Source organism: Mobula birostris, chromosome 13, assembly GCF_030028105.1.
Source record: "Mobula birostris isolate sMobBir1 chromosome 13, sMobBir1.hap1, whole genome shotgun sequence".
Taxonomy (NCBI): Eukaryota; Metazoa; Chordata; class Chondrichthyes; order Myliobatiformes; family Myliobatidae; genus Mobula; species Mobula birostris.
Window position 1 is genome coordinate 46438408 of NC_092382.1, and position 25204 is coordinate 46463611.

The 25204-nt window shown below is 43.1% G+C and overlaps 1 protein-coding gene and 1 pseudogene across 1 annotated transcript in view; one reads left to right on the forward strand and one right to left on the reverse strand.

Moving 5' to 3' along the window:
- Nucleotides 1-14471, forward strand: part of LOC140206776 (uncharacterized) — a 68587-nt pseudogene extending 54116 nt beyond the window's left edge.
- LOC140206764 (uncharacterized) overlaps nt 1-25204 on the reverse strand; it is a 45677-nt gene that overhangs the window by 7288 nt on the left and 13185 nt on the right. The window lies entirely within an intron of this gene.

A 25204-nucleotide genomic window follows, 5' to 3' on the forward strand; every position in this document is an offset into this window, starting at 1 on the left:
TATATTTCCTGAAATGAACCTGTTTTAACCTGGGAATGCAATTGGCTCAGTCTGTGATAGTAGAACATGAAAGAAAGCACAACTTTTCCCTGGTACTGATATGTCTGTTATTCCTGGAAATGTGTTCTGTACATTGGTTGCTGACAAGGTTTACAAGAATAATCTCAGGAATGATCGGCTTTATGTATTGTCACGTACTCCGTGACGGGCTAAAGAACCGGCAGAATGGAAAACACTTTGAAGTCCAGTATTGTTATTAACTAATATTATTTATTAGTAACTATGCAATACAGTAATATAAATGCAGATATGTCAAACAGGTTAGCAATGAATATATATATATAGGAATATATAAAAACCAAGCTTCTTCAAGTCTAGGGGTAAATAGATCGTCTTACAATGATGAGTAAAGTTCAGTTCAGTTCGTGGTATTGAGTTGAGTAGTGATAGAGAGAGAGAGGGAGAGATTTGAGTCTTCAGGTGAGCTGATGCTGTCGATCTTCCTGTTGTCCTCTGAAATCCTTTTGAAGTCACTGACTGTGACCACAACAAAGGGGGCCGTTCTTCTGTGGTGGAATTATCAACCCACGCGAGGGTTGGACACACAAATAGCTCCCCACCGGTCACACCCTTTTCACACTGCAAGAGCCGCTGATCGATTCTCCAAAACCCACCTTTTCTGTGGGCACAACAAAGCTCATTCAGTGTCCAAAACCATTGTGTCTGTAGGTCTATCATCTGACCTTCTATTTATCTCACCGCACTGAATACCAACTGCCTATCAAGTAGCTCCTCCCTTCTCTTGTAAGAATACAGAAGCTGAGAGTGTCCCTGCAAAAGTGTAAACATACTGCTGAAAAACCATAACATCATCTCAAAGCAGTCTTTGTCTCTCTCTCTCCTTCTTTCTCTCTCTTTTAACAAGGTGTCTGGTGTTGAATACACCTCTATCTCTCTTTTCAAAAGCACAGTTCATAGGGGTAATTCAGGACCCCCGTCACAGTATGAGGAGCATTTGATGGTTCTGGGCCTGTGCTCAATGGAGTTCAGAGGGACTGTGGGGGTGCTGGGGAGATGTACGGTTAAGTAAACCTACCGAATGCTGAAAAGCCTGGATACAGTGGACACGGAGAGGATGTTTCCATTAGATATTAATCTGACAGCACAGTCTCAGAATAAAGATGTTTCCCTTTAAAACTGAGGTGAGAGATTTTTTTTGGCAAAAAGCTGTCTGATGTGTGTGCGGGTTTCAGGTTACCAACCATTCCCTCCTTTCCCAGGTGTGTACAATTATGTTTCCATCATTAAAGGCTTGGTCTCCTGCGAAAGTGCTGTAGCAGGCCACAAATTGCTCCCAATAGTCTGGTCCCGATTCCCCAGGCTTAGGTTTTTATTAAAGTACCTTAGTGATATCTACAGGTTGGTGGAGAGCCCTTTCCAATGCTTGAATTATCTGGTCTGTCCGTTCATTCTCATTATGGTTTCCCGCTTGTAACTCCTGATAGGTTTGGTATCTCAATTCTGCCTTCTATTTCCGCCCCTCATCAGCTGAGAGAATCGTGCAGCAGAGACCGAATAAATCTTGCGGGGTCACTTTAAGCATTTGTAGAGTACTGCAGACATACTGAGCAAACTGTGCTGGTCTTTCTTTTCTATGTGGGGCCTGATTCATGATCATTATCATTTCTTAAGGCTTCCAGGGTGCATACACAGGAATCACTGAGGGCTGTCCCTCCTCCTGCTCGTGGACTGGGCATCATTCGGGTCGGCAATTGTCTTTGTGGAGCCATTAACTCTGGGGTTTTATTGGATTCTTCCCTCCCTGTCTCAGTATAATCCTCGGTATTCCCTTTCTGGATCTCAGGGTATAGGGACCTCCCCTCCCCTGATGCCGCTGTTTTACCTGAGCCGCCACCGTATCTGAGTACTGGGAGAATTGGGGTTCGGGAGCACGGGTGCACGGGTTGGTATGCCAGACATGTGTTCGGGATCCCTTGTTTCCCTATCAGTTAGAACTTTAGACTGACGTTCCTGCCCTTCCCTCCTATGTAAGCCAGCCTTGGTTTGCTTACGTTGTTTTTCCTGCTCTCGTTTTCAACGCCCATCCACCATTCACACTCCGGTTTTAGCCTCTCCCAACCTTTGGCATTCCTTCTGCAGTACATACCTTTGTCCGTTTGTCACATGCATTATTCCTCCAACTTGCTAATAATATACTGTTCCTCTTTACATCTGCCTTTTCCTTCCATTCCCTTTTCAACAACTTCCACTTCTTTCCACAGTTCTTTTTCCATATCAAATTTACTGCTTTTTCTCATGAGGTAATATCCCACCACAGTCTGCTTGGCACTCCCGATATTGGGATCCTGTTTGTGACGCCGAATGTTGAAGTTAAATCTGAATAAAACTTGAGAGACCAGCTTCTTATCATCACCACAGTTTATTGCGTATTCTGCTGCAGGAGTTTGAGACCCAGTTGTCAAAGGGAAGGCACGTAAGCACTGCCATCAACTGACAAGTGGAATGAGTTAGTCAGGTTACAGCCGTATATTTATACATAGTAAGCCGCATACCTTACTGTTGGTAGATGTTATTTGAACTGGTACAGCCACCATGTCTGTTGGTGTAAAACTTAATTAATTAGATAAGAGAGTTCATAAGGTTTTAGTTACAGAAGGATGTACCATCCAGTCCTTATCCATTGTTCCCTTTGTAAGGCCCTGACTTAATTACAGACAGATGTTCATTCCTGTCCTTATCAGTGAGTCCTCCTCTCTTTACTCAAACGAGGGTACAATGTATAATGTTATCAACTAACGAAGGTACAATGTACAATGTTATCAGCTCTCAGTCTGTCTCTCTGCAAGCTGCAGAGAACTGGTAATGAGCCTGTCTTAGCTAACTGCTGATGACAGAGTTTACTTCAGTTCAACATTCCTGTTCAGTCCCAATTATTCTTTTAGCCAGAGGTTACATAGGTTCGAAATGATTTTTTAATATATCCTCAATTCCTCGGGAGGATTCAGGGAAAATATTTATGTCCAATACAGAAACTGGTGTTACCTGTGTGTATTGTGGTGATACAAAAGTTGCTGGAGAATTCGCAAGTGGAACGAAGTGGAGTGATATTTGGACACCTGAGTTTTTAAAGTGTAATTTAGCAAGCAAACCACAGATGGACAATGTGCAAAAGCTCTGGTGAGAAAATACTTCATTACCCGTTACAGGCCTGCTGCATAGTTTGTGTGAGAGTGCAGGTGAACTTGATCGAACACAGAGGAGATCAAAGTTCCTATCGACAGTGATTTGCTAGCTGTTAAAATGAATACCTCTCTCTATATAAAATTCACTGTGCACATGTTGTCACTGGGTAAAAAAATGCACGGTACAAGATTTATGTATACGCTGGTCATTACAAATTAGAGGGCACATTGGTGGGAAGGTGGGGAGATCTCCAGCGTCCCTGATGCCCTCAGCTACAAGATGTGCATCCAGCTGCAGCTTGTAACCCTGCACTTTAAGGAGCTGGAACTTGAAATGAGTGAATTCCAGGTCATCCAGGAGATGGAGGGAGTGATAGATATGACATGAGGAGAGGTGAGTTGCACCCAAGGTGCAGGACATGGGAAACTGGGTGAGAGTCAGGAAGGGGAATGAGGTTAAATAGCCATCGCAGAGTACTCTTGTTGCTATCCCACACAACAACAGGTGGACCACTTTAGAAACTGTTGGGGAGATTACCTAGCAGAAAAAATTCAAAGGGATGACAGGGGATTCATTACTTAGGGGAATAGAATGAGAGGGAACTAATATCCTAGTGGTAAGGCTTGCTAGTGCTCATGTGGGGGAGGGGGTGATGTGGTTAAAATAGTTGTAGGGGGGAATGGGAGCCAGAATGACAGAACAGATAGTGGAGAGGGTGAATTCAATTGACTTTATTACATACATCCTTCATATACATGAGGAGTAGAAATCTTTACGTCTCCATCTAAATGTGTAACTTAGAGTCATTTATAATAAATAGTTTGTACATAAGACATAGAAGTCAATTGTATCAGCATGAATTAATCAGACTGATGGCCTGGTAGAAGATGATGTCCCAGAGCCTGTTGGTCCTTTTGCTGGGGTACCGTTTCCTGGATGGTAGCAGCAGGAACAGGTTGTAGTGGTGGTGAATTGGGTCCCCAATATCCTTTTTACACACCTGTCTCTGTAAATGTCCTGAATAGTGGAAAGTTCACACCAACAGATTCGCTGGGCTATCTGCACCACTCTCTGCAGGGTCCTACGATTTAGGGAAGTACAGTTCCCATACCAGGCAGTGATGCAGCCAGACAGGATACTCTCAACTGTATCCCTTTGGAAGGTTCTTAGGATTTGGGGCCCCATCCCAGACTTCTTCAACCATCTGATGTGAAGGAGGTGCTGCTGTGCTCTTATCAAAACACAACCATGTGAGATCCTCGGTGATGTTTATGCCGAGGAACTTAAAGTTGTTCACCCTCTCAACCCCAGATCCATTGATGTCAATAGGGGTTAGCCTGTCTCCATTCCTCCTGTCGTCCACAATCACCTCCTTTGTTTTTGTGACAATCAGGGAGAGGTTGTTTTCTTGACATCTGTCAGAAGTTGTTCAGACCTCAGATAGAGCGAGCAATGAAATGGTTGAGCATGGTGTGATGAATGTGCTGAGCTGAGGATATCACAATGCAAGAAGCATCGTAGGAAAGCCAGATGAGCTCAGGACAGGGAATTATGATATTGTCGCCATTATTGGGATTTGGTTGCACCCAACAGTCTGAGGGATTGAGAGGAACAAATTTGTAGAGAGATCGCAGACCATGCCAAGAAACAAAGGTTGATTCAGTAACTGATTTTAACTTGCTATATTTTGACTGGGACTCCCATACTGTAAAAGGACTAGATGGGTTTGAGTTTGTCAAATGTGCCCTTAATCAGTACGTAGAATACCCGACATAGAAGTGTGTGATAAGCTGTTAGGAAATGATCCAGGGCTGGTGGCAGAAATCAGTGATCTTAATGCCATGAAATTCAAAGCAAATATGGAAACAGATAGGTCTGGACCATGGGTTGAGATTCTAAATTGGAGAAAGGTCAATTTTGATGGTATCAAAGGATCTGACAAGTGTGGTTTGGGACAGGCTGTTTTCTGGCAAAGGAGTACTTGGTATGTGGGAGGCCTTCAGAAGTGAAATTTTGAGGGTGTCTAATTTGTATGTGCCTGCCAAAATAAAAGTTGAAAGGTAACTGGTGCAGGGAACCTTGGTTTTCAAGAGATATTGAGGCCCCGGGTATTTTGTTCCTCTAAATGCCTCAGACTGTTGGGAGCTACCAAGACTCATTAATGACTGCAATATCATAAATCAATGCCCTGAGCTCATCTGACTTTTATTTTAGTTGTCTTCTGTTTTTTTTCTAAAAGCTTCCAAATAGTATTTGCTCTTTTTTTTGCCCTCTCTTTGGCTTTTATGTTGGCTTTGGCTTCTCATTTCAGCCACGGTTGTGTCCTCCTGCCTTTCCAATGCTTCTGCTTCTTTGGGATGTATCGATCACTCAGCTCCTGAATTGCTACCGGAAACTCCAGCCATTGCTGCTCCATTGTCACTCCTACCTTTTCCCTTCCAAACAAGTTTGGCCAGCTTCTCTGTCATAGAAACATGGAGAATTTCAGTATGGAAACAGGCCAATTGGCCCATCTAGTCAATGCTAAAAAAACATTTAAGCTGTCTAATCCACCGGGACCATCGCCCTCCATACCCCTACCATCCAGGTACCTATCAAACTTCTTCGAAATGGTGAAACTGAGCTCATATTCACCACTTGTGCTGGCATCTCATTCCACACTCTCACAACCATTTCAATAAAGAGCTTTTCCACATGTTCCCATTAAATTTTCACCTTTCCCATTTACCCATGACTTCTGGTTGGCATCCCACCCAACCTCAATGGAAAAAGCCTGCTTGCATTTACCTTATCTATATTCTCATAATTTTGTATACTTCTAACAAATCCTCAAAGCAATGTATAATTTCCTTGTTTATGTTTGGAGCCTTTTTCAGGTGTATAAGATGATGAGGGGCATTGATCATGTGGATAGCCAGAGGTTTTTTCCCCAGGGCTGAGATGGCTAACACGAGGGGGCATAGTTGTAAGCTGCTTGGAAATAGATACCGAGTGGATGTCAGGGGTAAGTTTTTTTACACAGAGAGTGGTGGGTGCGTGGGATGCACTGCCGGCTATTTGCGTGAGAATGTTTCAGTTACTGTGGGACCAGGAACCCATGCAGCTCAGTGGGAACAGGGAATAATACCAATGGAGAGAGTCAAACTGAGCCAGGTCACAGATTGGAGATGACAGAAATGGCCCATTCTTACAGAGACAGAAAGAGCATCAGAGAGTTTGATGGTCATTCCAGATACCAGCACTGTGCCCAGTTAGAAGATGATTTCTCTCTCCAACTTGAGTTGAACTTCACTGTAACAGTGTGATGTCAGATCACACCTTGACAACTCAAGTGATCTCATCTGAAATCTTGTGCTTCACCCATTGATGGATTTTGTAAACCTTTTTACAGGTTAAGAATGACGAGGAATTTGTCTATGAGAATCTCGAACACAACACATCAGGTTTTCTGTCTCTGTCCAGATATTTAAGAAGTGGAGCAAGGGATTCACTCGATCATCCTTCCTGCTCAGATGTGGGGAGGGATTCACTCGATCATCTGACCGACTGACATGCCTGTCATTTTACACGGGGGGGAACCCGTTCATCTGCTCAGACAGTGGGAATGGATTCAGTCGGTCATTTCAACTGAAGGTACATCAGCAAGTTCACACTGGGACAAGGCCATTCACCTCTTCTGTGTGTGAGAACGGATTCTGTCGGTCTTCTCGCCTGTGGACACACCAGTCAGTTCACACTGGGCAGTGGCTGGTCATCTGCTGAATTTGTGGGGAAGAATTCACTCAGTCATCTGACCTAATGGCTCACCAGCGAGTTCACACCAGGGAGCGACCATTCACGTGCTCGGACTGTGGGAAAGGATTCACTCACTCATCTAGACTGAAATTACATCAGCGAGTTCACACTGGAGAGAGGCCGTTCACCTGCTCAGACTGCGGGAGGGGATTCACTCGGTCATCCGCCCTACTGGTACACAAGTCAGTTCACACTGGGGAGTGGCCATTCATCTGCTCAGACTGTGGGAAGGGATTCACTCGCTCATCTGAACTGAAGATACATCAGCGAGTTCACACTGGAGAGAGGCCATTCACCTGCTCAGACTGTGGGAAGAGATTCACTCAGTCATCTCAACTTAAGGTACATCAGCGAGTTCACACTGGGGAGAGGCCGTTCACCTGCTCAGACTGTGGGAAGAGATTCACTCATTCATCCACCCTACAGAATCATCAGCGAGTTCACACTGGGGAGAAGCCGTTCACCTGCTTAGAATGTGGGAAGGGATTCACTCAGTCATCCCACCTACTGGTACATCAGTCAGTTCACACTGGGGAGAAGCCGTTCACCTGCTCAGATTGTGGGAATAAATTCACTCTGTCATCCCACCTACAGAATCATCAGCGAGTTCACACTGAGGAGAAGCCGTTCACCTGCTCAGTCTGTGGGAAGAGATTCACTCATTCATCCAGCCTACGGAGTCACCAGCGAGTTCACACTGGGGAGAAGCCGTTCACCTGCTCAGAATGTGGGAAGAAATTCACTGATTCATCCACCCTACGGAGTCACCAGCGAGTTCACACTGGGGAGAAGCCGTTCACCTGCTCAGAATGTGGGAAAGGATTTACTCAGTCATCCCACCGACTGGCACACCAGTCAGTTCACACACAGGGGAAGCCGTTCACCTGCTCAGTTTGTGGGAAGGGATACACTCGGTCATCCTACCTACAGAGACATCAGCGAGTTCACACTGGGGAGAAGCCGTTCACCTGCTAAGAATGTGGGAAAGGATTCACTCAGTCATCTCAACTACGGGCACACCAGTCAGTTCACAGTGGGGAGTGGCCGTTGTTAATGAATCCCTTGGTTTCGTTTGCTGTGGACTGTCATTTTAAGAGAGAGAGAGAGAGATTAAGAAGGCTAATCAGTCTGATTTGCAGCTTGTTTATATCGCTCACAGCTTGTTCAGTTTTAACCAATGGCACAAACACTAAGAGTCAAAGGAAGAAAAATGGAAGGATCAAAACCAGGGAACTAGTGGCAAGGGTCACTGTTTAGAACTATACTTTGCCCAGAAGGGTGGGTTAATTATCGAAACAGCGTACATTGCATGTGTGGTTGTCACCTCGTTTGATCCATTGGAGTGGATCGGATTTGTGGTATCCTGTGAAGACCACTTATGTCTTATGTGCCTGGGTGCGGTGTGGTAATTCACTTGAAGATGATACCCCTTGTGAAAAGTCACTTTCGGTGATAATTCGTATATGGATTTGGAATGACGACGAATAAAATCTACAGTGACTATTCTCTTGTTTTACCAACACGGGACCTGTGGAATTCGACATAATTGCCTTCTCTTGACATTTACCCTGGATTACAAATATCTCTCTCTCATCACCTATTCCATAGATGAACTGAACTTTCATACTTCACCATCTCAAGACTCTAAGCCTGGTTTCCCCAGAGCTCAATATTTTGGAGTTGTATTTAAACACATATATACACATAATACTGTTCACTTTTGTTTATCTTGCTTAAGTTACTATATTATAAGTAGATACTCGTAATGACAGTGGTTTTAACATCAGAACCAGACTCCAGGTGTAGTCTATTGCTGCTGGTTCATTTCTAAAGCGCAACAAAATTGAGACCTGCGTTCGGGATATGAACAAATTCGGGGGCATATTTATTGATTAATTATCAATTTCATTGGGGAAATCCCTTTTGATTTATTTGCGTGTGAAAAATCAGCAGCAATGGATGTTGATAGATTTCTGGAAGCGCCAGTCTCTGAGGCATGAGAGGATGCCAGAAGGATTGGGTTGTTGAGTATTGCTAAAAGGTTAAAATTTGCTAAGGTGAAATTGACAATGAGGAGGGCACAGAGAAGCAGAAAAACAGAGAAGAGGCAGAAAAACAGAGGGAGGAAGCACAAAGACGGGCTGATTGAGCTGGAAAAGATGGAGAGATTGCAGCAAAGGCATCTAGCATTAGACTCTGGTGATAAGTTTGAGGCCAGTCAGGAAGTTAAATTGGTACCTCCATTTGACGAGGCAGAAGCTGATAAATACTTTGCATTTGAGAAGTTTGCTCAAAGTGTAAAGTGGCCAAAAGAGGGTTGGCCTATCCTCTTACAAAGTGTAATTAAGGGGAAGGCTCAGCAAGACTATTCTACTTTGACAGTTGATGAAGCAGCTGTTTTGGACATAGTGAAACAGGCTGTGCTCAAAGCTTACGGGTTGGTCCCAGAAGCAAAAGTTTAGAAATTTGAGGAAATCTGTTATATGGAATTTGCTTATGAGAAATTTGTGTGTTTTGACCGCTGGTACACATATAAAAATGTAAATGATGATTTTAACAGCTTGAAAGAGTTGGTTTTAATGGAAGAATTCAAAAGGTGTATCCCTGGTGATATAAAGATGTATTTAGCAGAAAACTGCTAGATTAGCAGATGAGTTTGTTTTAACTCATAAGGTTAAGTTTACGATGAATAAGAGTTTCCAGAAGAGTAGCAGGGATAACCAGTGTAAACCAGAAATTAAAGCTGGGACTAGTAACAAGAGTAAGGATAAAGGGCAGCAGTTGAAGGAGAAATATTCTGGTCTTACTTGTTATTATTGTAAGAAAGCTGGTCATATGATGGCTAATTGTTCCATCCTGAAGAAGAGAAAGGAAAAGGAGGCAGTCCCAAATGCCTGTGAATCAGTATGTTGAAACACCTATAAACCCACAGGGTTCTGAACATTCTGTTGAGGCTCAGTTAAGGACTGAGAGGTCTGACCGAGTTGAGAGGGATTCGATCGTTTTATGTCAGATGGGTTTGTATTAGTGAAGGAAGGGTCAGCCCTGGTACCAGTGAAAATTCTTCGAGATACTGGGGCTTCTCAGTCACTTATATTAGACAGCGTTCTAAAGTTTGGTGATGAGACTAACATCGGTGAGATAAATCTTATTAAAGGCATTGGGGGTGGCATGGTTTCTGTGCCATTGCACAGGGTAACTTTACAGTCAGGGTTGGTTTCGGGACCTGATAAGATTGGATTATGCTCCGGTTTACAGGTGGAAGTTGTTACTTTGCTGTTAGGGAATGACCGGGCAGATGGTAAAGTTGTTCCTGCAGTGCAGTTGACAACTAAGCCAACCACTGACGACCCACAGATGGATTTTAACATTTATCCTTCCTGCGCAGTAACTCAAAGTATGGCTAAAAAGTCTGCCAATGCAGACGGTTCGGGACAGCATGATTCTGATACCCATGACAGCCAAAATCGGGATTCAGGTTATGATAACTTGTCAGGGACTTTTCTGCCTTCATTGTTTCAACAAGATTCAGGTAGTAAGTCTGATGGAATAGATTTATCCCTGCCTAGGAAGGAGTTTATAGCAGAACAGAACCGAGACCCTGAGATTGAAGCTTTAAAAGAAACAGCTCTCTCAGATAATGAGATTAAGAAAGTGCCAGTAGGGTATTATCTCAAGGATGGAGTGTTAATGAGGAAGTGGAGGCCACCTGCTATACCTGTGAGTGAGGAATGGGCAATTGTTCACCAAGTTGTAGTCCCTAAAGTTTATAGGACTAAAATTTTAGCTTTGGCCCACAGTATGCCCTGAGGTGGCCATTTCAGAGTGAATAAAACTGTAAACAGGATTATGAAACAATTTTACTGGCCTAATTTGAGGAAAGATGTTGTGACCTTTTGCAGAACCTGTCACACTTATCAATTTGTCGGTAAACCTAATCAGGTCACCCCAGTGGCCCCACTCCGGCCTATACCTGTATTCGGTAAACCCGTTTCTAAATTTATAGTGGATTGTGTTGGCCCATTGCCAAAGACTGAATCTGGCCATCAGTATTTGCTCACTATTATTGGTACTGCATCCGGATTCCCAGAGGCAATACCTCTCAGAAATATTAAAGCTAAAACTGTGGCGAAGGCTCTTACCAAGTTTTTTACCTTATTTGGTTTACCTAAAGAAATCCAGTCTGATCAAAGAAGTAATTTTACATCTGGATTGTTCCAGCAGGTGGTTTATGAACTGGGAGCTAAACAAATTACTTCGTCTGAGTACCATCCGGAATCACAAGGGGCTTTAGAAAGATTTCATTCTACCCTCTAAACAATGATTAAGACATACCGTGTTGAAAATGGAAACGACTGGGATGAAGGAAACATTTGCTTTTGTTCGCAGTAAGAGAGTCGGTACAGGAATTACTGGGCTTTAGTCCTTTTGTACTTGTATTTGGTCATAGAGTGAGAGGAACTTTGGCCTTGTTAAAGGAACAGTGGTTTGATGGGGATGTACATGTTAACCTGTTAGACTGTTTTGAAGTTCAAAAATAAACTACACCAAGCTTGTAGTCTAGTGAGACAAAACTTAATGATTTCTCAAAACAAAATGAAGTGTTGGTTTGATGAGTGGACTTGCGAAAGAAAATACCAGGTGGGGGATAAGGTGCTTCTCCTATTTCCAATGTTGATGAATCCACTTCAGGGGAAATTCAGTGGACCGTATGAAATAGTCTCTCAAAGTAATGATGTGAATTATGTTACTAAAACACCCGACCGACATAAGCTAACATAGGTGGTACACATAAATATGATAAAGCCTTATTTTGACAAGCAGGCAGCATCTGTGAGTGTTGTTGTCAAAATATATGAATCTGGCAACCCTGAGAATGAAACAATTGACTCATCTAAGGCTACGTCCACACTAGACCGGATAAATCCATAACCAAAGCTTTTGCTCTTCATTTTGTCCTTCTGTCCACACTGAAATGGCGTTTTCCTCCCCCAAAAACAGAGATTTTCTTCAACATCCTCCAGAGTGTGTAAATTTGAAAACGCCAATTGTGCAGAGCAGTGTGGACAGCATCAACGGATATTTTTAAAAACGCTGTCATGACGTGCCGGAACAGATGGCGGAAGCATGGCATTTCATTGTTTTCTTGAACGCAACTCCCCCCACACAACCTAACAATTTCAGAACAGACAGAAACAATACTGAAGCCAGAAGAGTTAGAAATGTACTTACCAAATACTTTGACCCATAGCTTACTGAATAAATAAGTATACTAACTTTGCCCTGTTTTCTGTCCTTGCTTGTGTGAACAGCAAGTACTTCTTTGACAATAGATGTGTAACAGCCTAATGTAACGTCGTATGGAGATACAAGATAACACTGATGCAGACATGTTTTATACATTTAACAAGGCACTTTATTTGTCACAGACCCTTCTGGCAATCCCCCACCTTACTATTTACCTCAGCAATTGGGCTTCAATCCCCTCGTTTAATTTCTAATCATTCCCAGGTTCCACCAACTACACACACCTGCTTTCCAGCAGAAAATGCAGGATAAAGACCCTGTGATCACAACAAGGAGCTGTCAGTTCGTTGGTCAACTCCGGTGTGAGTAACCTTGTTTCATGGTTCTTAGGGACATTAGTTCTAAGTCTAGCATCGCTCCTGGATTCTCTCCAAACCCAAGACTTCAGGTATATACTCTTCTGGAAACCGATTCCATGCTTGCTACGGTGATAACGCCTCCCGATTCTGTCCCCGCGCCCGTGTTCTGCATTTGCGTTGGTCCACTGCCACGCTTGTGCAAGTAATGTATTAATGTATTGCTTGTGCAAACATTCAATAGATGCAATTGTCACCTTTGCCCAGTAACTCGTTTCATTGCACATGTTAAATACAGCAAAATAATACACAAAGACATGGCAAAAGTAAAGGTAAACAAATGAGGTAACAGCAAATTTCACTTTTGCCCAGTAACAAGCTTTATTGCATTTAGTTGTAGCTGTCATCCCTTTCATCGGTGAAGAGACTATGGCTGTAGAAAACGTTTCTGGACAAACGCGCACCAAGTCTTTTGTTTGACAATTTCCTTTTAATTTTCCCTAGTCCAACTGGACAAACGCGCACCAAGTACACCGTTTCCTCTTCGCTTGTTTTCCGTGTGTCTTGCGCATGCCCAGTAGGAGGAGATTCACCCAAATATCCATTCTAATGTGAACGGAGGTATTTTGAAAATCACCTAGTGTGGACGCCTATCGTTTTTACACCAAACTGGCATTTTCAAAATTATCCGGTCTAGTGTCGATGTAGCCTGAGACTTTTCACAAGCCAAACATGGTCCCAGATAGGCTGATGAACTTGGTTGTTCTAGAAAACATTGATAACAAGTTGGCTCATCTGCAGCCAAAGCAACAACAACAGCTGAGGAATTAATTCTGAAGTTTAAAGATTTATTTCCCGACGTTCCCAAGCAAACCACAGTCACAGTACATGACGTAGATATTGGTCAAGCCAAACCGATTAAACAGCAGTCATATCGCATGAATGTAGAAAAGCGTAAATTGGCTGAGCAAGAAATTGGGCTGTTATTAGGCCTTCAAAATCAGATTGGAGCTCACCCTGCGTTATTGTGCCCAAACCTGATGGTAGTGTTAGACTTTCCACTGATTATAGGAAGGTAAATGCAGTAACATAAATAGTTGCCTATTCTTTCTCTAGGGTGGATGATTGCATCGATAAGTTTGGAAAAGGTAAATTTCTTACAAAGATTGATCTGTTGAAAGGATATTGGTGTATTCCATTGACGGACAGAGGTAGAGAAATTTCTGCATTTCTGACACCTACTGGGTAGTATGAATACAATGTTCTGCTGTTTGGAATGAAAAATGCTTCAGGAACATTCCAGAGAATGATTGATTCTGTAATTCGAGGGTTAGAACACACAGTTGCCTATATTGGTGACTTAGTCACAGGGAGTGACATTTGGGAAGAGCATATCTCTGCAGTAGAAAAGCTGTTTGACAGGCTTTCCCAGGCCAACCTTACAGTTAACTTTAGCTAAGAGTGAATTTGACCATGCCACTGTGACCTATCTTGGCTATGTAGTAGGTCAAGGCAAGTTAGCTCCTGTTCAGGCAATTTCTGAAGTTCCTATTCCAACTGGTAAGAAGCCTCTTAGAAGGTTTCCGGAAATGGTTGGATATTATTGTAAGTTTTGGAAGAATGCTGATATCACTCTTCCTCTGACTAATCTCCTGAAGAAGGGTGAAAAGTTTGTTTGGACCGAGCCTTGTTTGGAGGCATTTCATCGATTGAAAGTTATTATTTCAGATTAGGCCAATCAATGTAGTGTCTTCAGCAAATGTAATTAGCAGATTGGAGCTGTGGGTGGCGACACAAGTCATGGGTGTACAGAGAGTAAAGGAGGGGGCCAAGGAGACAACCCTGTGGGGTATGAGTGCTGAGGGTCAGAGAGACAGAGGTGAGGGAGCCCACTCTTACCACCTGCCGGCGATCTGACAGGATGTCCAGGATCCAGCTACACAAGGCAGGGTGAGGGCCGAGGTCTCTGAGCTTCTTGTCGATACTTCACGCCTTCGTATGGCTACTGCTCTGCCCATGACTGCAAGGAACTGCAGAGAACTTTGGAGAGTAGAGAACATCAGAGAAACAAGCCTCCCCTCCATGGACTCTTCCTACACTTCCCCTGCGTCGGAAAAGCAGGCCATGTACTCAAAGATCCTCACAACCCGTACATTCTTGCTGCAAACCCGCTCCCCCATCAGGGAAGAGATACAAAAGCCTTAAAGCGCGTACCACCAGGCTTAAGGACGGCTTCCTGTCTGCGGTTATAAGCCAAATGAGTGGTCTCCAGTACGATAAGATGGACTCAACTTCACAATGTAACTGGATGTGACCCTGCACCATATGTCTATCTGCACTGCACTTTCTCTGCAGCCATAATGCTTTGTTACAGTTATTGTTTTGTCGTATATCAGCTCAATGTACTGTTGTAATGTATTGATCTGTGTGGATGGTACGTCAGGCAAGATTTTCACTGTAGCTCGGTACGTGATAAAGATAAACAAATTCCCCATTTTAATGGTGTGGAAATATTGGACAGACTGAGATTCTGCTGTGCGACCTCAGAAGGAAACTTAACTGAACTGTTGTCATTTCTGAGGAATGCAGATAAATCGAAAAGGCTTCAATCTCGCATTACAATCTGTGGTAACTAGGATCAGGTGACCGGTGGTGGGTCTCCCATATCAATATCAGAATCAGGTTTAATAGCACCAGCATATGTCATGAAATTCGTTGTCTCTGCGGCAGCAGTAGAACCTAATTCATAACAATTGATTTTAACAACTATGAATTATAATAATATATATTAAATAGTTAAATTACTTCAGTGGTCCAAAACTAAAAAATAAATAAAATGTAATAAACTCTTTTAATTGTGTGGAAATTCTGGAGCAAAGCTTAACTAAACTGTACACATTTATGAGAAGCTCAGAAAAATAGAAAAGGCTAAATTCTCATATGAATGCTCTGTGTTAAATGTTTAACCAACATGGTGACAGAAGGCACCTGCAGGTTCATGAGAGACTGTTACTGTCAGAATCTGCAGTTCTTGCGGCTGCTCATCGCACCCAGGACTGAATCCTGGTCACTGAGCATTGGAGGAGTCCGTTCAGCTGATGTTAGCCTTAAACTAGACTGGTGTTTAATATTGTGGATCTGTGAAAGATCAATCAGTTCTGTATCAAATCCCGTGTCTCAGGTACTTCCTGTCTCTACCACACTCACAATGTACACTAGAGAGGCCACTCGGCCCATCTGGTCCCTGCCCATGTTTCTGTTCCCTATCAGTATATCAAAATCTATCCCTGCCGTTCCCCTCTCACTCTCCCTGTGATGACAGGTTGCAACTAGTCACCACTCCGTGGGATAGGAGATTTCCCTTGAATTTCAGAGAATCATAGAAATCTACAGCACATTACAGACCCTTTGGCCCACAATGTTTTGATGACCATGTAACGGCCCAAAATGTCGACTGTACCTCTTCCTAGAGATGCTGCCTGGCCTGCTGTGTTCACCAGCAACTTTGATGTGTGTTGCTTGAATTTCCAGCATCTGCAGAATTCCTCGTGTTTTCATTGAAGATCACTGTTGGTGATATTTCATGTGTGGAGTGGAACAACTTTGGAGATAAAACCTACTACAATTGTTATTTTGTATTGCTGTCGTGGAATCTGTGGAATATCGACGTAATTGCCTTCTCTCGACATTTAGCCTGGATTACAAATATCTCTCTCATCACCTATTCCATGGATGAACTGAACTTTCGTACTTTAGCATCTCAAGTCTCTAAGCCTTGCTTCCCCCGAGCTCAATAGTTTGTGAGCTATATTTACACACCTGTATATGCATAAGTTCTGCTAACCTGTTTGATTTATCTGGTTATATATTACTATTTTGCATAGTTACTAATAAAAAATAGGATTAGTTAACAGCAATACCAGACTCCAGCTGTTTTCCATTTCTGCTGGTTCAACGATATCTCTTGAAAACCAAGGTCTGCCAGTTTCTATTGTCATGTACCCCGTAACTGGTTAAAGAACCAGCAGAAATGGGACACACCTGGAGTCTGGTTTTGCTGTTAACAAAATGCTATTTTATTAGTAACTATGTAATAAAGTAACATGAAACCAGATAAATTATATATGCAAATATTATGCATATATAAGTGTGGAAATATAAAAAAAAACAAGCTTCTTCAAGCTTAGGTGAGACGTGATACAGTCTTACAATGGTAGGTTAAAAAAAAAGTTCCGTTCAGATGCACAGGTTAATTAATGCAAGATGCTGGCAATCCAAAGGTGAATGTTGAGAAGGCAATTACATCGATATTCCACAGATTCCATGACAGCAATACAAAATAACAATAGTAGTAGGTTTCACCTCCGAAGTTGTTCCACTCCACACAAGAAATATCACTGACAGTGATCTTCAACGAATATCCTTTCAACACAAGTGGTACCACACCCAAATTCAGCTATGGGACATCTCAAAGTGGTGGCCACAGGGTACTCCAACAGAATCCACATATGGTTTATCACCAACAGTAGCTTATCACAAAGGGGACACTCTTCAAGGGAACCACCACCCAGGCAAGGGTCAACACACCGGTAGATTCCATAAGGTTACCCCAAACAATTTCTGATTTGATGGAGACAGAGGTGAAAGCACAGAGGAACATCTGGAGAAATTTCTGAAACGCCCGTCCGCTGCTGTCGTTACTGTGTGGTCGGAAATTTTTTGGGGGGTAGGCCTCAAAATCCTCGGCCTTGCCTGCTTTTGGTGACCGAGAAAGAGGTCGAATCGCTCGGACAGAGATGGCGCTCAGTACTCGGTGTCGGAGAGCTGATAGGAGGCTTGAAGTTTTCAGATGACTCAGAGTCGGAATGTGGTCGGGTATGGCAGGGAGAGTTTTTCTTCCCTCTGCTGTCTGCGTGAGATGTGGGACATTTGAGAAAATTTGAACTTTTACTGTGCTCATGGACTTCTTCATCAAGTTATGGTATTGTTGCACTTTTGTAACTATATGTTATAATTATGTGGTTTTGTCAGTTTTTTCAGTTTTGGTTTGTCCTGAGTTTTGTGATATCACACCGGAGGAAATAATGTATCATTTCTTAATGCATGCATTACTAAATGACAATAAAAGAGGACTACGTGTCTTCATAATCTAAAAACACACGACGTGATAACCACTTATCCATTTCCAAGACATACGAAATAAATCCAACAGTGATTTGCCACAGGCGTGTCTTTCTTCAGTGAACTACCACACCCAAACAAGGGTAACACACACGTGGTATTCACAAAGGTACTCCCCTCACCAGAGAACCCACTCCTGTGGACTAACTACGTGACAATCACACTTTTGCATTCGCATGGAACTCAAACTCACCCTCATGGGCTACTTAGGGAGAGAGTCCAAACAGTGATCTCTTTGTCACTAGGTTTCTTCTGTTTCAAACCTATCTCCCCTCTCTTCTCTTCCTCCAAACTTGTTCTAGTTGCAGAAAACTTGTGAGAGTCATTTATCAATACTGAGCATTGATCTCAACTCAGCCCTTTTGGGCTACTGAAAGTTTAAACCGGCAGCTGACTCACTGGTGTCTTCCATTGACCAAATCCATCTTGACTCTAACTGTGTGTGTCTGAGTGTCCTTGTATATTCAAAACAAGCTGCAGAGAAACCATAACATCGATTGTCCATCAAATAACTCCACCCTGTGTCACCATGGCAACTCACAAGCTGCTCAGTGTCTCTCTCTCTCTCTCTCTCTCTCTAAATCAGCCCAAACAGTGTCCAAAAGTCAGTCTCGTTCTCCCGACGTTTTAAAGTGACAGTCCACAGAAAATATGAACCCTAGGGATACATAACATCACTCTGTTCTTGGAATGAAATGATTAAACCTTTTATTCTGACAAGCACATGCACACTTTGTACTTTCAAAATTTCATTTTGATGGTCTCCTGCTTACCAAGCACACCTTTGCCATAAAGCAGCCTGTCCCAGTCCACAGTTGCCAGATCTTAGTGTGATAATTTCCAGGTGTTGATCCATGCCCTGAACACATCCACCTGTCTGTCTCCACAACCTCTCCACTCCCTGTTCTGTTAGTCAGGCTCCCATTCCCCCTGCAACCTTAGTTTACCACTCACCCACCCCCACCGTGCAGCACGAGGAAGCCTTACCCCTGGGATATTAGACACAATCTTGTTTTGATCCCTAGACTAACGAATCCTCTATGTCACCCTTTGGCTTTCCTCTCCCAGAACAAAAAACAACCAGGGTCAGAATCAAGTTTATTATCACCGGCACGTAGCGTGAAATTTGTTAACTTAGCAGCAGCAGTTCAATCCAATACATAATATAGAAAAATAATAATAATAAAAAATAAGTAAACCTTATGCAGTATACTTTATGCAGTATACTTTATACATTATACATATATTGAATAGATTAAAAATGTGCAAAAACAAAAATAATTTATATTTAAAAAGTGAAATAGTGTTCATGGGTTCAATGACCATTTTGAAGTCGGATGGCAGAGGGGAAGAAGCTGTTCCTGAATCGCTGAGTGTGAGCCTTCAGGCTCCTGTACCTCCTACCTGATGGTAACAGCCCTGGGTGCTGGAGGTCCTTAATAATCGACGCTGCCTTTTTGAGACAACACTCCTTGAAGATGTCCAGGCTACTTTGTAGGCTAGTACCCAAGATGGAACTGACTAAATTTACAAGCCTTTTCACAAACAAGGAGGTGCATAGCAGGTACAGGCAGATAGGGAAAAATGGGGTAGTTATGAAGTGCAGGAAATTCAAGTGAACATTTATGAAAGAAATACAAGAACGCATGAGGTTGTCCCAGCAGACAAGGTGAAGGAGAATCCTCAGGGATTCTGCAGATATGTTAAGAGCAAAAAGATTACAGGGAGCAAAATTGTTACTTGGAAGATTAGAATGATAATCCATACAAGGAGACAAAATAGATGGGGGAGATTTTAAATATTTGTTTTGCATCCGTATTTACACAGGAGATGGACACAGAGTCTATAGAAGTGAGGCAAAGCAACATCAACTTCATGGACCCTGTACAGATTACAGAGGTGGTGGTGTTTGCTGTTGTAAGAAACATTACCATGGATAAATCCCCAGGTCCTGACAAGATGTTCCCTCGGACCCTGCGGAAGACAAGTTCAGAAATTGTCGGGGCCCAAGAACAGATATTTAAATCATCCTTAGTGACAGGTGAGGTGCTGGAGGATTGGAGGCTAGCCAATGTTATTCCGCTGTTCAAGAAAGGCTCTAAAAATAAACTAGGGAGTAATACATCAGTAGAGGGAAAGTTATTGGAACGTATGTGCGCGAACCGGATATATAAGTATTTGGATAGATGTGGATTGATTAAGGATAGACAGCATGGCTTTGTGCATGGTCGGTCATGTCTAACCAACCTTAAACAGTTTCTTGAGGAAGTTATCTGGAAAGTGGATGAAGACAATGCAGTGGATGTTGTCTACATGTACTGTGGCAAAGCACTTGACGGAGTCTCATATGGGAGGTTGGTCAAGAAGGTTCAGTCACTCAGCATTCAGGATGAGATAGTAAATTGGATGAGACACTGTCTTTGGGAGAAACCAGTGTGTGGTAGCAGATGGTTGCCTGTGAGTCGTGGTGTGCCGCAGGGATCAGTGCTGGATCTGTTGTTCTTTGTCATCTGGATGGTAACATGGTTAGACACCAGGATTGGGGGTGTAGTGGACAGTGAGGAAGACTATCATGGCTTGCAGTGCGATCTGGACCAGCTGGAGAAATGGTTTCAGAAATGGAAAATGGAACTTAATGGAGACAAATGTGAGGTGTTGCACTTTGGTAGGACCCGGGTCTTACACAGTGACTGGTCGGGCACTGAGGAGAGCTGTAGAAGAAAGGGATCTGGGAATACAGGTCTATAGTTCACTGAAAGTGGTATCACAGTTAGATAGGGACAGAAAGAAATATTTTGGCACATTGGCTTTCATAAACCAAAGTACTGAGTACAGGAGATGGATGTTATGTTGACATAGTACAAGGCATTGGTGAGATCTAATTTGGAGTATTGTGTGCAGTTTTGGTCACCAACCTACAGGAAAGATGTGAAAGAGGTTGAAAGAGTTTAGAGAAAATTCACAAGGATGTTGCCAGGTCTGGAGGACTTGGGTTATAAGGAAAGATTGAACAGGTCTGGACTTCATTCCTTGGAATGTAGAAGATTAAGGAGAGATTTGATGGAGGTATACAACAATTATGAGGGGCATAGATGGGGTAAATGCAAACTGGCTTTTGCCACTGAGATGGGGTGGGACTACAACCAGAGTCTGTGGGTTAAGGGTGAACGGTGAGATGATAGGAGAACATGATGGGAAGCTTCTTCACACAGATGATCACCTGGGTATGGAATGAGCAGCCAGCGTAAGTGGTTAATGCAAGCTCGATTTCAACATTTAAGAGGTTCGTATTGGTACCTGGATGGTAGGGGTATGGGAGTAGAAAGTTTAAATAGCTTGGCACCAATTATATGGGCCAAAGGGCCTGTTTCTGTGTTGTACTTTTCTATGACTCTGACAGGAAACTGAAATAATACTAATATTCACTCCTATTCCTTTTAACAGCTGTGCAGACCAACCATACATCTGAGTAGGGGAATATTTACATGGCGTTAAAACTGTGGCACTTTAAATTAACAGTACGTAAAAGAAAATCCCAGCTGCACGTCAACAAAGGCTGTTTGTGTGAGAGTGTTTCAGTTACTGTGGGGCCAGGCACCCATGCAGCTCTGTGGGAACAGGGAATAATACCAATGGAGAGAGTTAAACTGAGCCAGGTCACAGACTGGAGATGGCAGAAATGCCCCATTCTCATAGAGACAGGAAGAGCATCAGAGAGTTTGATGGTCATTCCAGATACCAGCACTGTGCCCAGTTAAAAGATAATTTATCTCTCCAACCTGGCAACTAAACGGATCAGGGGGTATGGAGGGAAGGCTGGTGCAGGGTTCTGAGTTGGATGATCAGCCATGATCGTACTGAATGGCGGTGCAGGCTCGAGGGGCCGAATGGCCTACTTCTGCACCTATTTTCTATGTTTCTATGTTTCTAAAGTGATCTCAACTGAAATGTTGTCCTTCACCCATTGATGGATTTTGTAAATCTTTTTACAGGTTAAAAATGACAAGGAATTTGTCACCGGGAATCTCGAACACAACACACCTGGTTTGCTGTCTCTGTCCAGATATTTAAGAAGTGGAGCAAAGGATTCACTCGATCATCCTTCCTGCTCAGACAGTGGGGAGGGATTCACTCGGTCATCTGACTGACTGGCACGCCCATCATTTTACACAGGGGAGAGGCCATTCACCTGCTTGGACTGTGGGAAGGGATTCACTCAGGCATCTCACCTGCTGAGACATCAGTCAGTTCACACTGCAGAGAGGGATTTCACCTGCTCAGATTGTGGGATGAGATTCCCTCACTCTTCCACCCTACAGAGGCACCAGCGAGTTCACACTGGGGAGAGGCCGATCACCTGCTCAGACATTGGGAAGAGGTTCTCTCAGCCATCTCCACCAAATGTGCATCATTGAGTTCACACTGGGGAGAGGATGTTCACCTGCTGTGAATGTGGGAAGGGATTCACTCAGTCATCTAACCTTGTGACACACTACTGGGTTCACACTGGGCAGAAAGTTTCAATAGGCTACATACTGGATATTTGTCCATCCCCATTGCTAAATGCAATTTTGAGAGTGACTGTCAGTGCTGAACTCTGCAATTATTGCTGCTGCTCACCACACCCAGTTCTGCACCCTGGTCACTGGACATGGGAGGAGTTTCTTCTGCTGCATATTCACCTTTATTGGGACTGGAGTTTAACATTCTGGATCTGAGCCAAATAAATCAGTTCTATTTTAAACTCTGTCTCCAGTACTTAGTGAATTTATAACACACCTAGTGTACAGTAGAGAGTCAACTCAGGCCGGCTGGACCCTGCCAGTGATTCTGTTCCACAACAGTCCTTTTAAATCCTCCACTGTTGTTCATCTCTCACTCTCCCTGTGGTGATGGGTTCCAAACGGTCACCACCCTGTGAGTGACCGTTTGGAACCCATCACCACATTTGGAAGCTGATTGACAGAGAAAATCTTTTGTTTGTCTGACTGATGACACAAATAATACCTGTGGTGAGGTGCTCCACTGGTCGAGAGACATGTGTGTGTTGGGAATGGTTTTATCTATTGAGGGAGTTGTTCCTGTCTGTTTATCCTGAAATATTATTAATGGCCTCCGAGGTTTCTCCAGTATTTTGTGTATGTGTTGCTTGGATTTCCAGCATCTACAGATTTTCTCCTGTTTTTGGTAAAAGCAAAAGTGGGGTCATATAATATAGCAAGAATATAGTGGGAAGTTAGAGGATTGGGAAGCTTTTACATAACCAACAGGAGACAACTAAAAAAAAAACACACAGGAGAGACAAGATGCAAAATTAAGGTAAGTGAGCCAATAATAATCAAGTATCAAAAGTTGTTCAGATATATAAAGAGTGAAAGAGAGGCAAGAGTTGATATTGTGCTGCTGGAAGGTGATGCTGGCGAGTCAGTAATAGAGCAAAGTAATAGCGGCTGAATGTAGTAAGTATTTTGTGTCAATCTTCACTCTGTAAGACACTAGCAGAATAAGACCATAAGACATAGGAGCAGAATTAGGCCATTCAGCCCCACCGAGTCTGCTCTGCTGTTCTATCACGGCTGATCCCGGTTCTCACTCAACCCCATGCACCTGCCTCCTCGGCATATCGTGTAATGCCGTGACTGATCAGCAAACTAATAGCTTCTGCTTTAAATGTACCCACAGACTTGGCCCCCACTGCCAGCTGTGTCAGAGAATTCCACAGATTCACTGCTCTCTGACTAAATAAAATCCTCCTTAACTACTCTAAAAGTTCACTCCTCAGTTTTGAGGCTGTGCCCTCTGTTATGGCTACACCCACCATACGAAAAGTCCTCTCCTCATCCACCCTATCTAGACCTTCCCACATTCGGTGGGTTTCAGTGAGATTTAACACCCCACCACCCGCATTTATTAAACATGTGTCAGTGCAGGAATACAGGCCCAAGGCTGACAAACGCTCCTCATATCTTAACCACTTCATTCCCAGAATCATCTTCTTGAACATCCACTGGACTCTCTCCAATGACAACACACCTTTTCCGAGATATGGGTCCCAGATATTCTAAGTGCAGCCTAAGTAGTGTCTGGTAATGTACCAGCATTATCTCCTTGCTTATATTTTCTACTTCACTTTCAATAAATGCCAGCATTGCATTTGCCTTCTTTACCACAGACTCCACCTGTAAATTAACCTTCTGGGAGTCTTGACCGAGGACTCATATTTCCTTCTGTACTTCTGTTGTTTGAACCTTCTCCCCAATCAGATAATAGTTCACTATTGTTCCCTTTGCCAAAATGCATTATCCAATATTGTATTTCATCTGCCACCTTTTTGCCCATTCTTCAAATTTGTCTGTGCTCTGCTGCAATCACAAACTTCCTCAGCACTACCGACGCCTCCACCTATCTCTGTATCATCTGCAAACCTTGCCACAAAGCCATCAATTCCATTATCCGAATTACTGACAAACAATGTGAAAAGTAGCGGACTGAATACTGACCCCTGAAGACCACTAGTCACTGCTAGCCAACTAGAAAAGGCTCCTTTTATTCCCACTCTTGGCTGTCAGCCATTCCTCTATCCATGCCAGTATTTCTTCTGATTATTATCCTGTTAAGCAGTCTCATGTGTGACACCTTATCAGATGCCTTCTGAAAATCCAAGTGAATGATATCCACTGCCTCTCTTTGTCCATCCTGCTTATGACTTCCTCGAAGAACTCTAACAGATTTGTCAAGCAAGATTTCCCTGTAAGGAGCTATCCTGCCTTTGACTTAATTTATCTTTAGTCTCCGAATTCTGTTATGTCCCCGTAACGGGTTAAAGAACCAGCAGCAATGCAAAAACTCCTGGAGTCTGGTATTGCTTTTAACTAATGCTACTTCTATTAGTGTGGGCACGTGGCCAAGTGGTTAAGGCATTGGACTAGCAACCTGAAGGTCACGAGTTCGAGCCCCAGCCGAGGCAGCATGTTGTGTCGTTGAGCAAGGCACTTAATCACACAGAGCTCTGTGACGACACTGGTGCCGAGCTGTATGGGTGCTAATGCCCTTCCCTTGGACAACATCGGTGTTGTGAAAAGGGGAGACTTGCAGCATTGGCAACTGTCAGTCTTTCATACAACCTTGCCCAGGCCTGCGCCCTGGAGAGTGAAGACTTTCCAGGCGCAGATCCATGGTCTTGCAAGACTAATGGATGCCTTATATATATATATATATATACACACACACATATATATATATATATTATTATTAGTAACTACGCAAAATAGTAATATCAGTAATATATAACCAGATAAATCAAACAGGTTAGCAAAGTCATGCATATATAAGTGTGGGAATATATAAAAGCCAAGCTTAGTAACTACGCAAAATAGTAATATCAGTAATATATAACCAGATAAATCAAACAGGTTAGCAAA